We start from the raw sequence: 18,453 nt of genomic DNA on the forward strand, positions 1-18,453 counted from the left end.
TTGCTTAAAGTAATATAAGCTTAATAATATGCTTTAAGTAATATCATTGAGTATATATCGATAACATCGTTTCTCTATACAATATATACTCAATGGTAATATCCTTTATACAAAACTACGAATTGAGACCAGTCGAGGCTCTGCCGCTCCAGGACCAAATTTATTTAAGAATAAAGGCCCTAAAAAATATTTTATGTTAACAAATTCTAGTTAGTATATTAAAAAGATTAATATATTTTATTCAATTTTATAATATATTCTAATGTCAAATTTATATAAATAAATTCAGTTAACAAAATAACAAATGAATATTTAAAACTTATTTTTTCACGGGGCTGATAAGTTAAAACTATATTTATACTTTTTTTTTTATTAGCTTTTATTAAATATTATGACGGCTCAACAATTGCATATAATAACAGTTACCAAAAATCGGCCTTTTAGCCCCCATAGAGAAGATGTTAAACTATTAAACAAACAAAAATTTATTGAAATCGGCTTAGTCTTAATTTGTAAAAAATTGACGCTTTCCGTTCCCTTAAACAGCTTTGTCTGCTCCAAATTGTTATTTAATTCGTCAATAGTTCCTTATCATGCCGATACTTTATATAAATATATTATAATAATGATTATGAAATTATATTTAATATTTTTTGTTACTTAAAATAATTGAAAAGTAAATAGTAAAATAGTATTGTATCAATACACTCACTCAACTATTTTTCGAGGAATAGGAGCTAAGCACCATAAGGGGCGTCCGCCTATTTTGGCCTCTGAACAATATTAATCAAAAAGTAAAAACCGACGATAATATAAATAACAATATTAAGGAAATAATTTAAAGTTATGACACGTATTTATATTATTCATATTATAGAGATTTTTGTTTTACAGATATGAGGTGTTAAAAAACAATAAGAATTGTACACTTTATACTTAGTTAATATAAATAAAAACATAACCGCAGTCGGATAAAAAAAAATTAATTTCATTTAATCATTTAAAGTTTAAACATTGATGACATTATCTGTAGCACTCGTTCCGTACTCGTTAAATACCGATAATTATGTATATCACAATTATCTAAAACCTAATATAAATACTGCAAATAATAAATTAAATGACTAAATAATCTATTTTGCCATAATAAATACCTACTGTATTTAAAAATATGTTGTTATGTTCTTAATTACTATTTACACCAGAAGCGTGCCCAAGATAAAAATGATGTACGCTTGTATAAATAATAAAATTCAAAGTCTATAACAAAATTAGATTTATTTTAAGGTGTGTTTTTTTTTTAGCTATTAAATATATTTTAAAATAGCTATTAATAAAAAAATGTTCGGCTTTGAGTTCATGTGCGTCATTTATAAACAGTGATTATTACTAAAAAATGTATAAATATAATTTTTATCGAAAGCTTGTGTGTACGGTGTAACCGGCAAAATGTTCCATTGATCAAATCCAACCGCAGTTTTACAATATAATTATCAAATATAAATTACATTGGTGAATTTAGGGGAAAGGCTGAAGGTGCCCTCCTCGAAAATATAGGAAATATAAATTACAGTGTACTGTGCAGGTGTCACCTTTTTAATAATAGTAAATCTAAGGTTAGTCCTCTCCGAAATAAAATCCTGACTACGCCACTAAAAATTAATAATTTCGGACTGGAAGGTTGGAGAGTAGAGATATTTTTGTCCGCGCTTCAGCCGCACTTCCCCTTCTGCCCTAACTTTTAAACTTTAATAACTTTGAAACTAATGTCCCAGAACTGGTTATCGACCAGTCAAAATCTTAAGCAAATTATTCTTAATTTAAAAAGTTAATCAAATATGCATTACCATTTAAAAAACTTAAGTTCATACGGTTTTAACATAAAAGAGATAGGGTTAATTTTTTTTTTATAAAATGTTAAATTTGTCTCAACTAATAACTATAAAAGTATAAAAATTTTTTTTTTTTTTTTAAGTAACATTTAAGTTATTGACTGGGCCATAGTTAACCAATCTCCCGGTACAATGGCCTTTTTTCTTAACATGTTATAAAAAAAAATCAGTTAATTTATTAAAACCGTCAGTTTGAAGCGTGTGTACTCGACGTTAATGTTTATTGTTATTATTTAATTTTGCCCGTATCGTTAAGTGAGATTTATTACCTACTTCATTTTTTTTTAATACATTGTAGAGACTAGAGTGTAGACTGTAGGTGTATGAGTTAACGCACTGCGTTGGTCATAGGCCATAGCTATGAGTTGGTGTCGAATAAACTTGACCGTGTGTCGTTGAGGGCATTTTAATTATTTATTTATTATGAATATATGGGCTGAGCCCTTTTAGTACAATTAACGAGTAAAATAACAGGTATACAATACACACGGTTTAAAATATTTTCCAGAAAAAAAGATATGAAGATAAAACAATTATTACGAAAAAATGAAAAGTATTACAAAACAACGAGCAAATAATTTACAATTTACAAGATTACAAAATGCACAATTAATAATGAATATTACAATGCAATTAGATATGATATTGAAATTGGTTAAATAAAAAAGGCCGGGGTCCGTATTGGCATTAGACATCATACGTCTTATATGTTCATTTAACAGGTAATTGGTGGTATACAGTGGGGTATGAAAAGTCGTAGTGGAACGAGAGGTGCGTCGAGGAACTTTAAAATGTATACAGGACAGTAAGGTTGGAGAGTCTACTCCACCAGCTAACAGTCCTTTCAAGAAATTTGCACCCATAATTCGCATGCGCTCCGCTAATGAGGATAAACCAAGTTGATTGACAAATTATGTCTGTTTTTTTGTTAAACTATCAGTCGTTGTGATACAGTGCATTTCTATTTTTTAGGTTTTTTTAAAGTATTTTATTAAAATTCAATTTAATTACCTAGTTTGCCTAATCGAAAAATAACGTTTACTTTCTACGTTTTCAACGTGGGAAGCCTTACAAATATTTTTTTCAAGTACTTTTTTGTGAATGTTTTTAAAAAAATGTCGAACGTTTTGGATAAGATATTTTAGAATAAGACGAATGAATTTTGCCAATAAGTATTGTAGAATTTTCGGTTTAAAATAATAACTACCAAGTACCATCATTATTTATACGTAATTACTAATTTTATTTAGTAAATAATAATTTTGCTCTCTTATAATTGTTATTCTATTATACAGAATCATTAACCATATTGTCATAGATAATGTAACAACCAGAATATTATTATTATTTATCAAACATTAATTGCTACCACAGATTATTTGAAATTTAATGGCATTTCGTTACATCTTATGTTGCTAAAGTGTTTGTTATGTCATACTAAACCAATACAAATCGGTTGAGCGTTTAAAATTTGTATTTTAAACAGATAATGAATTTTTTGAAAATATTCTATCAATTATCAATGTGTTTTATAACAATATCTCTGGTATTTTATTTAACATTTTCAATACAATTTTTTCGATCACTAACATAAATTAATTAAACGTTTCTTAAATCCTAGTTATAAATAATTACAAAAAGTAGTCGGTAGCCCGCAGGGATAACTCGCAAATTGAATGTTATCCAAATTATAATCATTAAATTCATTTGAATATAGTTAAATATAGAAATATGATCTAATTTTGAGATAAAACATGTTCGCAGTATTTTTATATCAGATTTGGATATTTCAAAATTCTTAGGGTTGAAAATGTTTGTTAATAGGTTTTACTTTTACTAATGTTCTATTTCGGGTTCAAGGAATAAGGATCGAGTTAATGAGAGTTTAAAACTTTCGCCTTGTTTTTAATGAACTTATAATACGTCTTATGTTTCTTAACAAAGCTAGTTACTAATATGAAGTCACTGCTTGTGAAAGAAAACTCTTTGAAAACTAAATTTTTCTGTACAATTTGTATTACTTATTACCGACTCAAAACACATATCAAATCATTAAAACATCGTTAGTCAAATCGACTTCAAATGTAATGCAAGCGGTAATAGTATGTATGTATTAAATCGCCATATTCGTGGTAATTATTTTAAAACAAATATATTAAAAGTCAAACGTTATATTGTTACCATATTTCTTATTAAAATATGTGTACAGTAGTGAGTTTGTGGGTTGGGTGAAGAGGGAATTAGTCTTGACTCTTGACTGTCTAGGTAAAAAAATGTCCTACAAAAAATTAGTAATTAAATTGATCAAATAGTTGTTAATTTGTTGTCAATATCGTACGCATTAGTTTTAAATTTTATAATTTTTAACTGTATAGTAGCTGGTAATAAAACCTCAGCGGTATTTTTTTTAAAAATTATTTTAATTAACGACTTAATTGGTAGTTATTAAAAACAACGCACGCAGTCAATTTTTTGTTAATAATCGCCTATTTGTCTATATTTCAAATGCTATAGGTAGTTGAATTTAAAACGACTAGTCCGGCTGAAATCGAAATTTATTTATTTATTATGAATATACGGGGGTGAGCTCTTTTAGTACAACCAACGAGTAAGTAACATGTATACACTTTAATTAAAATATTATCCAGAAACAAAGATATAAAGAAATAAAGAAAAATGAAAATATTATATAACGACAAGCAGACAATTTACAAATGAAAAGATTACAAAATGCTAAAATATGAAATTGTAAGTGGTTAAATAAGAAAGGTGAGGTCCGTATTGACATTAGACATCATACATCTTTTAGGCTCATTTAACAAGTAATTGGTGGTACACAATGGGATATGAAAAGTCGTAGTGGAACGAAAGGTGCGTTAAAATTAACTTAAAAATGTACACAGGACAGTAAGGTTGGAGAGTCTACTCTACCAGCTCAGTCTTTTGAAGAAATTTGCACCCATAATTCGACTGCGCTCCGTTAATGAGACTAAACCAAGTTTAATTGACAAAGGGAGAGTAGTCATGAGGTGCACAATTGATACCCAAAAAATAGCTGGTGAATTTCAGGAACCTACGCTGTACCCTTTCAACCTGGCAAGCATTTTCGGCGGTATGGGGATCCCATATTATGGCACCATATTCCAGTATTGGTCTAATGAGGAAAGGAAATGAGGAAATGATGAAATGTTTCTGCAATGGGATGCAAGGGTTACATTTTAGTACATATCGAATTCGAACGCTATCTATTAACCACTTGGTGAATGGGGTGCGTACTGCGATATTATTAGTTTACAGTATATGAATATATTGGCTGGGTGTAGATAACGCTCAAAATCGATACATACCGGTTAGGTATACCCATATATCGATACAAACCCCCTCTTGATAAACATTTAGGTTCCCCGAAAAGAGGATTGTTTTCAGTCCGGTTTACTTGGTCCGTGGGTTTCTTATATAGTTATACTTATCCTTACCAATCACGATCCCCTTATATAAACTCCGTTCGCCGAGTGAAACAAAAACGCATTAGTATTGTATGTGTAGACAGGAGTCAGGAACAATTCATTTTTTGGTTCTGCGCAACTATATTCTCTCGGCGAACGGGGTATATTATATCCTATTTCTTATCAGTTAATGTTACCTTATCATAAAAACAACATATTGTAAACGCTTTCGATGAGGTATATTTGTTAAAATTACCGTTGTTAAATCGGCTTTCCTTTATGCAATACTGAAATTGCCTGAATGAAATCATTATATTATAATAATTGATTAATGTGTTTTATGTAATAGCATTGGCAGAGATCGAAGAGAAGGGGGGGGCTTGGGTTACTAAAAACCTTAAAACTTAACATCAGTGCTTATCAAAATACCTACATTTATTTTTTAGTGAGAGATTTGTTGAAATAAAAATAAATGTAGCACTAATTTTAAGTTTTAAGGTTTTTAAAATCCCTAAAGTGAATAGAAATTATGGTGATGATCATAGTTATTAATGTAGGTACTTACAAGGTACTTCACGACATATCAGACAAATGTTTTTATGAAACCGTGTTCTTCGTTTTGCGGGTTTACAATGTATACCACAAAACGACTATTCGACAATGCAAAGATCAAAAAAGATAAAGAGGCTCATTGTACTCGTACATTACTCTTTAACATTATTCTTTACTCTTTAAGTAACGGTCGAGTTGGATCGTACCGTGTGAATTGTTTTAACAGCGTTAACACTTATTATATATTATTTTCTGTTATCTAAAATACACATTTAATTTGTGTCTATCGTTTAAATTAATCTTCGAACAAGTGTAAATTTAAAGAAAATTGTATTTTTTAAAGAATAATCGTCGAAAACTCTGCCATATAAGGGCCCTAGGTTGGAACTTTAGTAAACCACTAGAGCATGTGTATTGTATATTGAAACATCGCACAGTTGGCATTGAGCGATTATTAAGAGCGATCTAAATTTACCATGAAGCCCGTTAGTCCCAATGAACTACTTATTCAATACAAACATATTCAGTAAAATAACTAGTTAATTCTTACTAAGGAATTAATTGCAGTGTAATGATGTAGAAAATTAACGCCAAATTAAAAGAGACAATAGCGGGTGTTTATTACTCATTAATAAATATGACTATTAATTGATCAAATCATATACTCGAATTGTGTGCAACTGACGGGATGTATGTGTTGATTGATTATTTCATTAAGTTACAGTGTTACTTAATACTAACAACACGAAATTTATTTACCAACATTCTAGTTAAGATTTATGCAGCAATAACAATAGCTGCTGTAGAAATGTTTTTGAACGGACTTTAATAATTGGTCGAATTGATCTAGAACAGTTGTATATAAAGAAATTTAGACAAATTAAACTTAACAAATAAAAAAAAATTAATTGGTCCACAGAAAAATGGAATTGTGTTTACCAATCAGTTAATTATATTTTTATTTAATTTGTCTTATCCCATCTATATCTACCCCACTCATTACTAAACGTTTTCGTACAAAAACCGCCTACCCTTTACGTAAGAGTAAAATATAACGTAAACAATTTTGGGGATACTAATTTAACCCCTAGGTTTTATGAGAGAACATTACTTAGGAAATACAAATAAATAATATGCATTTTATACGTCTTTGTATTATATAAAAACGGTCCAGACGGGAGACACTGAAACAATGAACACTATTATGCACTTTAGTTGTAACTACTAAAGTACATAATATATTATATTATATGTATATCAAACAATATATTAAATACCAAAAGAAAGTACATATTTTCTTTATTGATTGTTACACAATACACACAGTCTCAAAACAACTTTTATTTCGCAAATATAACTGTCAAGATTTTTTAATGAAGTTTTTGATACATTATAATATATTCTAATTAAATATAGGTATTGATCGTTTATCTTCATATGTATCGTTTTTATCCCTTAGTTTCCCTGATTTTAGAAGGTCGCCTAGGGAGTATACGTGTTTAGGATCATATAATCGTTCTCTAATACAGCTAATTTAGCTGCTGTTGGCAGTTTTGATGCCGTACCTATTTGGTATGTGTGACTTTAAAGACGTTAACACGTGATCCTGTAATTTATTTTATATATTTATTTACTAGATAATTGGAAAAGATAGAAATCACAATTAAGCTATATATGTTTTCTATGATACGCACTCGCGTCAAATGATAATTGTGTGTATTTTCCTGTTCGACGGATCGTAAAATCGGCGTTTATAAATATTAAAATAAAGAACTTGCCGAAAAAATGATCATTATTATTATTTTTTATTCTATTGTCGGATTGCTCACCGCGTAATTTACGGTGCCCTAGTCAGTAGTCATAATAACGGACATAATCAGAGCGTGTCCTCTTACCAGCGGCCCCCTCTTCCCAAAAATCTGTGGTCGAAGCCTAGTGATAGGTATACTCGAGTGATCATAAATGGTTTCTATATATTATTATTATAAGCGGAGACTGCAGAAAAATCGATTACGTCCGGGCCGAGTAAAAGGAATGCGCCTACATGTGTCTGCCACGAAGTCTATAATATTATGTATATATAGATGTATGTATAGTCGGATCGTTTTTGATTTTCTTTCGTTTGTCCGCCGCAGTGATGATACAATAAAAATAAGAACAAAAATCGATTTTATTATTTTGCCGAGAAACGGAGAAACGTTGGCGTCTCGTCGTCGTTGGTGCACAATTCAATGTTATGCCGACGCCGCCGAGGCCAAACGAAATGCAGCAAAAGGGTGAAAGTGAATTGGCAATATCGACTGGTTTTTTCCTTCTTTGTAGAGAAAATGATAAAATAAAATAAATTATACTCTTAGACCTAGTAGTAGGAAAATAAAAGTCGGAACACATCCAGTCTATAAGCTGGGCCGCGTTGTGTTCGGACGCACGTTACCGCCCACCAGAACGTTATGATAATTCTCACGCAAGCCCATTACCATATCCGACTTAAGTCACGACCGGATAACCAATAGTATGCAATACCGCACGTCGTAGGAGTGAAATTTGATCGAAAACCACTAAGTCGATTATTACCAGACAGTTAATAGCGACTAGCGTCTAGAGTATAGGGATAGCCGGTGCGCATCCCTATACACTAGTTTGCTTGTTGATTATTTATACTCTTATCAGTGCGTGTGTATTGGCTATTGCTACCATAATACTTGACAATCACGAATCAATTACGAAATTATATATATATCTAAAAATAAGTTAATAATAATAATAATATAATATAACAATAAACTATTTGTATCTTTTTAGGTTTATGGTATATTCGTGATATCAGGACGTATCGATATTATTGACTAATATGGTAATGATCTAGCTCTGGTAAAAATAAATTCGAAACTCTGCTACCTGCTAAAATGTTAATATTTAGGAATTTGATAATATTGTAAAATACTTAAGATAAAAATATTTGTTTTAAAAAAACCCATAAAACTGCAATTATTTTAGAAGAAAATCAGGGTCTAATCCTTAATGAACCATCATGTATTAGTTTAAAGGGTTTTAAATAAATATTTCTAAATGTTAGCCTGAAAGGAATTGGCATCAATAAATTAACTTACTCAAAACCTTTATTCCTAATTGTTCATTAAAAATGAATTATTAATATATTATGAAGTAAATTGTTTTGTATATTGATATGAATTTTGAACACTGATAGACCAAAAGAAATTTAGCTTTTTTAAATGATAAAAATGTTAAAAAAATCGAATCAAACTCAAAATATATTTATTGACTGATTTCAGTTTTGTAATTTATGTATGATAAAAGTAGCTTCGTCATTTTGAGAGTTATACCAAATCTCATTATACCTATGAATCTCTCTGAATTAAATTTCGAATTAATTACTACTCTTTTAATGCATTATTTTTTCGGTTTCTTGATTATTTATATAATAAAGTATAAATCCTATAATACGATTTTTGTAAATGAAACAGAAAGTATGTGTACATGTAAATAATATGGCCAATATAAACAAGTGATAGAGGTGTTATCTAATAATAAAGGGAAAATACAATTTTTGTATAGCTTAAAATACACAAGAGTCTGATAAATCACTTACTTACCAAGCTATTTTTTTTTTAATTTTGGAATTTATTATTGATATTTTTAATGTACTATGTTTTTCAAAATGTAGGTAATCTTAATAATATTTTCAAAGTTATCAAGTATTACAGCTGTAATGGAAATTGTATTAACAAAAAAAAAAATTGAAAATTAATTCGGTGTACGTAAACGGTTTTGTATAAACTACTGGACGTTTACGTTTTATCTACGATACGGTCGATTATTTAACCAAAGAAATTGAAAATTATTCATTTATCTGGTATTGACACGCTTATATGAAAGAGCCACTGTACATAGTGAAATGTTTTGAAAGTATGACACACATGGTACACAGGCATTATACAATGTTTGGCATATAAAATTTAAACAGATTGAGCATGTCCTTAAAATACATTTGCGACTACGTTTGAATTTTCTAAATATGTTTGGCTTTTATGATAATAATCTCCGTAAATATAAAATACCATGTAGTAATTATTGAATTTGTATTTGTTGATATTAGAATAAATTAAGCTTAAAGTAGATACGATATAATTTTATGTTTATGGAAATAAAATTCACTAAATAATGTTCAACATTATTTTTAATTGCTTGTAATAATATGAGCAGCGTAACACCATATGAGACGTTACTATTAAATAAATAAAAATAAAATACTGTATAAGTCCCAGAGATTTTTTCATTTGATTTTATCAAATGAGTTTGCATTGTGCATTGTTCATAATAAAAAAATCGAGTAGTCATGTAAGCTATGTATATTTTTTAAAATTTTATTATATACTATACCGCCAAACTTTATTTTATTTAACCATTTCGTTCCTGGGATTTTTTTTTTCAAAAAAAAATCAACATTTTTTTTACGTATTGGACTGATATTGATTATCAATATAGCTGTGTCCATTTTTTTATCATCAATCTATACTAGAATCTGTGTTTAAAGACATTTTTGATAATGATAGTACGTTGTTAATATTGTATTCGATTTTTAAATTAAATCCTCTTACGAGGATGTCAGTCACGAAAGGGTTAATTTTTAGCTTTTTACCTGAGTAGATATTGTTTTTACAATGATAGGTTTTTTTTTTTTGAGTGGGCTCACAATATTTTCTAAACCGCTAAACTCATTCCTTCGTGTAGAAACTCTATAATTCAGAAATCATACATAAAAGGTACATTGTTAGACCAAAAATTGAAAAAGTTCACCTTTTCACCTTCAAAATCCAAATAAACACCCAAGCAATTTACATGTTTTTCAACTTGACGGCTCCCTGTAACTTTTTTTAATAATAGTCGAATAAGTGTATGGAGTATTCTTAGACGTGAATCTAACGATAAACGTTGACAAGCTAAAAAAAAATGTATAAAACCTTCCCCCTAGAAGGGATGGAAACTCTTTATTTATTTAGCTTTTTTATTGAAGTTTTGGGTTTAAGGTCTGAAAATTAAAGCGAAGGCATACCTAGAATGGGGCTAAAACATGTACAGTTCTCTAAAAAATCTGTCGTAAAACTTTTTTTTTCTATTAACGAAAAACCAAAATAAGGGAAAGATTAAACTTTGACCGTAGTCAATTTCTAAGTTGCTATGTGTATGTATGAGTACAGAATAGATAAATTAGAGTGGATACTGATAAGTAATGTCCTGCATTGGCAGGCAGCGAAATCACTCCGCCATCTTATTGAAGGAAAATCAGTTTGACCATCTAGGCAAAACAATTTATGTTTCTCGTAGTATACGTATATATATATATATATACAGAAAACGTAAATGTCCAGAGCTTAGTATGAGTGTCAAAAGGGTTTGATACTATTATAGTATGTAGGAACTACAACTACAAATTGTTATAGACCGACGATTAACTCTAATCGTAATACTAAAAATATTTTTTCAAACACATTATTGTCATTAGTTACAAAGCTTTTATCGATATTTGTGTTTCTACCATTACAATTGTATAAATTACAAAAATGAATTTAAATAGGATGATAAAAGTTGTTTTATTTAATAATATTATTTTGTAAGATTTTTTTGTCGGCTTGTGTAAGTGTTTATAATATGATATGATACATTATACAGTAATATGTAAATAACGAATAATATTCGCCCACTGACATAATACCAAACACGTATTTTTTTTTTTATAGCATTAATATAATACATATACTAGGTATCCTACCTACGGTTAATATTCTTGGAAAAATAGTATATTGTATTAGGCACATTTTTTTTTTGTAAATGTAAATTCTATGTTAATAAAAGGATTATCTTGACAAATTATAAAAAAATAATCATACTTTAAACAGTTTTTGTATTTTGTTGAATATAATATTATTTCTAGAATCATTTCTCTAGATGTACACGAATCTAAAATTTCCTCTTGTATTTAACATTAGTACTGTAGTTTGTATTCTATAATACCTACATTATTATGTTTTTTGACAGTGATAGTGTTTGTAAAGTACATTTAAAATGGCCAAAACAGTATAGTTCCGCTGAACTATTGTCCAACAGTAAATGGAACAGCTAATGTGCTTGGGTATAACACTCGTAATATATTACGGGTATTATTATTCAGTTATTGGACAGTCATCAACACATGATCCACAGAGCTAGTAGTACATTGCGGATTCACGGTCTAGCAACTAATCGACTCCACAGTTTTGGATTATATAAATACGCAATATTATCACCTACAGTTTATGGTGTTGTTGTTGGTAATTATTTTTTTTAACGTAGAAATCCTATTTTGAAAGTAGAATTTACATAACACTAACGAACTTGTGTATTTATATATATATTATCAGACTATGGAAACATGTTAAATTCATGATTTATTTTATACTGCTATTTATTCTATAACATCAATAACATAATATGATATCAATAATTGATCGTTTTCCTTAAGCTTTAAATAAAAATGTTTTAAAATAAAATAGTTTCAGAGCTGTAACCCCGTAAAAAAATCTTGATAAACTTAAATTAATGCATACAAAATATCTGTATGAATATTGAGACATTTATTTTAGATAATTCCGTGAAGGTTAGTAGGTAACAGTTGAACGCATAGGTAAAAGGCGTACTATTCGAACAAGATAAACTAGATTTTGTCGTGTATCGTGTATGTTATGAAAATATTTTTATTTACGTTTTGACTTTTTACTGGGTGATAATTGATTACTATTGCCAGTGTCGACAACCGCGTACGAAGAAGATTACAATTTTACGGGATTATTTTTTTTAAAACCTTGACACACTAACATTCCCTAGGTATGAGTGCTATTTCTACAGTCGATTGCCGTATCAATTATAAAAAACCTACGTAATCGCCAATATAATATATTTAGTCTTGAGCCAAATTATTATCGATGCCGCATTTAAAAAAAAATAATTTCTAATAACAAAAATCAAACATTTTGTTGAGAATTATAATATACTGTAAGTGACATGAGGAAGCATATTTATTTATTGACGGTAGTTTAAACGTGACTGATTATTTTTTTTAATTACCAAAATTGTTGTGACAGTCGTTTAGAGACAATCTTTAATAAAATCTAATAATGTATTATAGTTATAATTATAATTTGTGTTTAATAAGTAGAGTTAAAATAATCCGTGCACAGGTAATAGTGTAATACTTATCTATGTAACCATCAAATTAAACAGGTTTATATACCTACACAACCTAAAATGTAGCGTCCCATTTTACTATTGAAGAAGCTCTGCGCGAAAGTATTTAAACGTTATTTTTAAAGGTATTACTAATTTACTGTTTATCCAATATTATCCTGAAATTTTCGGGTGTAATCATTTATTATTTACATATTATTTCAAAACTTCGTAACGTCGCAAAGTTATTATATACTGTCTGATATCAATACAATAAAATATTGTTCGTATTTTCGAGTCAATCAAGTACAAATCATCATATTTACAATTTAGTCGATACTTTGAGATTACAAACTTAATATTGAGTGCAGGTATTATTGTAAAACAAACGAAATTATCCAAAATAATATTAATAATTGTATTTGAATTTACATTACCATACGTTTAACATTTTACAAGATATCCCTCTCTAAATACAAGGTTTCGTGTATTCAAGAACTACCATACTTACTCGATTTTTTTTAAATCCGTCCAAAAAGGAGACAAAAGATATCTTTATTGTATTTAGTTACAACAGAAATTTAAATAAATATTTTTACTATTAATTTTTTTTCTAATTATTATAATAATTATCATGTACATTTTTTACTTAGAAGTTTTTCCCGAGCTTTATCGAAATAATTAAATCGAGCATTATATTGTTATAGTATTTTTCTTTAAACTGTATCAACATTAATGGTATTTTAACAGTTCCATTATTTTCTATTCAGTCATTATATCGAAGATAACTGATTTCACATTGATTTGCAGTAGTTTTTAAATGAAATTTTGATTTTTACTTGTTTACAGATGACATGCACATAATGTACTGTTATATTAATTGAAAATCGGAAAACCGTTTTGGTCTGTCTGTCTCCAGTCGATTTTTCGCTCATCCCTAGGATGTACTTATGTTTTTCATTTTTTAATTGTCATTGTTTTTATTGCGTCTATTGCGACGTGCTAGCGGTTCCGTTAATGTCGTTAAAACGTCTCGTAGTAAACGGACGTGGTTGTAGTACACCAGAATTGAAGAAATTGCTATTGTAAAAAACGAAGAAAAAAATAATAGGAAGTCAAAAACCCGAGGAAATTGCCAATGACCTATTGTGCTATAGCATGAACCTTTTTTTCCTCCTTCAATAATCTAATTTTTGGCGATTTTTACTTAGCCTTGCTATAATTTTTCCAAAAGCTAGATAGAGTGGTAATTTGTATGACACTCTTATTAGGCATGTCTCTATCAAAACCTTGTCTCAAACCTAACCTTACTTTTAGGTGATTAAAATATTTTTGTTATTTTTTAAGCATACCTAAGTTTTTATCAATTTCCGCTGTATTAATTTCCTAATACCTATTTCACCGGACACTAGAAGTTTGTGTTTACTCTGTAGTTATACGGTAGAAATAATTGTTGAAAACATAATAGTAATATAATACTTTATTATTCATAGGTTATAACTTATAAGTGTTTATCAATTAGTAGTAGCGCAAGTAGCATACAGTATGGTCTAAGAAAGAGTCATAGTTCTTTATAATAATAATTACCTATGGATAAACCGCCAGGTGGCATTGATATCATTGGTCTTAATGGTTATTTTTTTTTTCCACTATAGGTAAGTGTTATTTCCATTCATTCTCGGCAACATACTACCGGAACTACACGGATATTAATAATTATTATGGTATTATTGTTGGATAACGCCGATTTTGGAACGAATTCGCCAGTCCATTGATGTAACGGTAAAAAAAAAGAAAAAATTAAACTAAATTGACTATGCGCCAAGTGTAACGTTATTTGTAGTACGCGTTCATGTGTACCGTATATTTTGTACTACTTGAGCATATAAAACAATATATTCCACGCCTTTAAATTGTTATTGTAATATTGCGTTTGCGAAATATATAATATTATTGGCACGGCGTTCTCCGACCTGATCTTTCACCAGACTACTTTATGTTAAAGTTTCATTTGTATATACATACAATATAAATACAGCGATGACCGAACCGAAACGATGCATTATGTCGTGCACAATAATTGTATGTAATTTGAAGACTTAGGAAACTCAGGAGCACTCTTGTTAAAATATCAAACAGCGAAAGCTGTGATACTTTATCGTTTACCACCGTAATCAATACATAGATCTTTGATTATTCTATTGCATCCAATGTCACGGGTATAATAATAATAATAATAATATTATTGTCCGAGTTTGAAGCGCACATTGGCAATTGCAATAATAATAATGACTGGGTTTGTAAACACATTGTATATAGCAGTCACGTCGGTTGTCTGCGATATCACAGACACGTCAATAGACATTGTCTACGAGAAGACATTATACAATTTTAGGTATTATTGATCACAAGACAATAATAATGATAATCATACCTAGAAAAAAATCCATTCTAGAAATTTGAAATCGATATTTTTTCCTACTTACAATTAAATGTTCCATTCAGATTTTTGAACAATGTTTAACTATTAAAATAAAATAAACTGTTGGAACTCAATTGCTTAATACTTACACTTTCTCGCAGGAAGCGCCCTTATGTCTTCAATAAATTAATATAAAAAGGATCTTTTATAAATATTATTATTACTGTGGTGGTTATGTCATATATTAATATATAATAAGTTTATCAAGGCTATTACTTCTGTAAACAGCTTATTGCATAAGTACGAGTAGCACTTAACCGGTTTTAAAAAAAATTATATTTATCTGTCTGGGCTGCAATTTTAAAATGAAATGTAAATTATCAAAGGAATCTAATATAAAAAACAAACATTATTATTATTAACCTTAGCTAATTCAGAAAATTAAAAACATTAATATTTGGGTTAAGATTTTATGAAAATATATAGGCAATTTTTTTTGAATGCTAAAATGTGAATATTCTTCTTATAATAAGAAAAATAAATAGATTTTTACATTTGAAGTTTAGTTTAAACAATAGTAGCGCAGCCATGCTCTATTTTTGTACCAATATATATTTCGGAATATACACTTTTCTGAAAAGCTGAGCATTAAATTGACTAATATATTTTACCTATTTGCTTATAAAGCCCTTTAAAAAAAAAATTGCTACGAAGATAAAAGAGTTCGAAAAATGTTATCTAATTTAAAATCTATAATCTGATCCCAAATAAAATTATCAAAAAAAAAAAAAAATACCTTTCTTAATATACAGATTAAATTTTGATCTTTAATTTTGTTCATAGAATAAAATATATCTAAAACTACTCAGTTTTTCAGACTTGCTTTACGCATCGAAAAAAATCAGTGTGATGCTCTCAGTTTTAGGGTATAGTTGCCTATTTAATATTCAGTTATTTACATAATTTTGTCTGGTCTGTTCCCATAAAAGTAAATAGACAATAGTCAATTTGATTTAATTTAAGTACGCCACCATATTTATGAAAGACTTATAGTACGTGTTTTTAAAGAAAATGTATTCTATAAGTTTATTTTAACGGGAATATGATAACGAATTCTCCGTCTGACCATTTATTGAAGCGTGATATCTAATATGCTTCCCATATAAAATGTTATTAATGTCCATTCTGATTTCATTTATAGTGTTCTTTAAGTTCTAGCTTTTAAACAACTACCGTTCAAGGCAACAAGAGGCAGTGTATTATCATTGTGAACATTGTAATTTTACCTAAGTCATGTAGTACATATATAGTATAATATGCTTTGTAGACGCCTACGCCGTGTGGAATGCGCGTTGACAGTTTTGGAACTCATTCACCGGCGCGGGAGACTTCAACGCCCCACAAACATGTGTTTGTGTCGTGCTTCCTCCGTTTTAAAACGCACGTGGTTACCTAATAACAATGTCTATGTAGTGTTCCGGTTTACCGGTATGGCCGGCCAGTGTCCATATAATGTATAATGTACGAGTATATTATATACAAGCATACTCCAACCGACCAGTTACCGTGTTACGTGATCGAGTACTGCTAATAATTATTATCATTCTAGTGCTGTATACTAGCCCGGAGGGGCGCACGCAGCGACTTTCGGAGATTATCTACACTGCAATTTCTACCGATTTCATTATACCTGCCTACGCCGAACATAGATACTGACCTTCAACCTTATTTATATATATTTTCTTATTTTGTCTGTTAACTCTGTGCGTCTTACCATTCTTCGCTCGCGATATAAGTTATAACCATATTTTCTCGATTCACGGTCTGCCGTCTCTGCGGAAACGACTACATGTATATTTTTTTTACACGGGGTGATTTAGAAAGTGACTGTCGTAATAGAAAATTAATGGGACGTCTACTCCTCGAGTATATTATTATGTGGTGGTGGGAGAGGTACACGTTTACAGGCGCCACTGAAAAGAACTTTGACCGCGTTTTATTGGATCACGAGAACAGTACTTGATATATACATCGTTATTATCAACAACAACGTAATCATAAATCGACTACGAAGACGATATGGCAGTCGGCAAATTATTATTATTATTATTTTGAAACGCGGTCAATCAGTCACATCGGTATATCGTTTTCGAATACTTATGTTATGGAACAATGTCGCACGGATAAAATAATATACTGTCTGTGGCTTTGTATTTAAAACTAGTGTAATGCAAATACCAGACACCGATTCACAAATAATGTATGAATGGGAGGAAAATGGCCACTCACCATTGGTTTTTCTCAGACTCTCGACCCACGGACAAAACTGGTAGAAAAAGCAGGGGTCCAAACAGCTTTGGAACATCAATTATAACAAATTATAATAGAAACTGAAGAAAAAATTATAATACAAAATTTATAATTTTTTTAAAGTTTTGGAAAACAAAAGTTTCTAATAGCTAGTGGTTTAAAACGTCCTTATAACAGTTCTTTTAAGAATCTATTAAAGTATCAAAAGTTCTACTGGAATTTGTGACTTGTGCGCACTATAAGCTTTATTGTCATACATTGATCAAAAAGTATTCCTAATATCAAATTACACAGAACAATAAAAAAATGTCTCATGTTTTCTATAGCCACAGACCACAGATGATATAACTATGATTACTTTTTCGTTTTAAATACGAACTATTATTATTCATGACCAAACGCCATAGAATTGTTGTAACATAAATTATATATTCAATTAAATTAAACACATGTATATAATTATCATTATTAGATTATCATTTTGTAATAATATATATTATATATTCAAATTCATACTGTATGCGACACTACTATCATAGAATTGAGACGCTTGTCGATATTTCTTTGATTATATGTGTGAACATACTGTGAACTGTGTTTTTAAGTTAAT

The 18,453-nt window shown here is 29.3% G+C and overlaps 1 protein-coding gene across 1 annotated transcript in view; it reads left to right on the top strand.

The window, feature by feature from the left end:
- LOC126835718 (polypeptide N-acetylgalactosaminyltransferase 2-like) overlaps positions 1–18,453 on the top strand; it is a 38,640-nt gene that overhangs the window by 829 nt on the left and 19,358 nt on the right. The window lies entirely within an intron of this gene.

This window comes from Adelges cooleyi, unplaced genomic scaffold (assembly GCF_023614345.1).
Source record: "Adelges cooleyi isolate 19-005CV unplaced genomic scaffold, UGA_ACOO_1.1 ACOO_flye_CR_arks_rails_tigmint_CR_PRNA_23, whole genome shotgun sequence".
NCBI classification, from domain to species: Eukaryota; Metazoa; Arthropoda; class Insecta; order Hemiptera; family Adelgidae; genus Adelges; species Adelges cooleyi.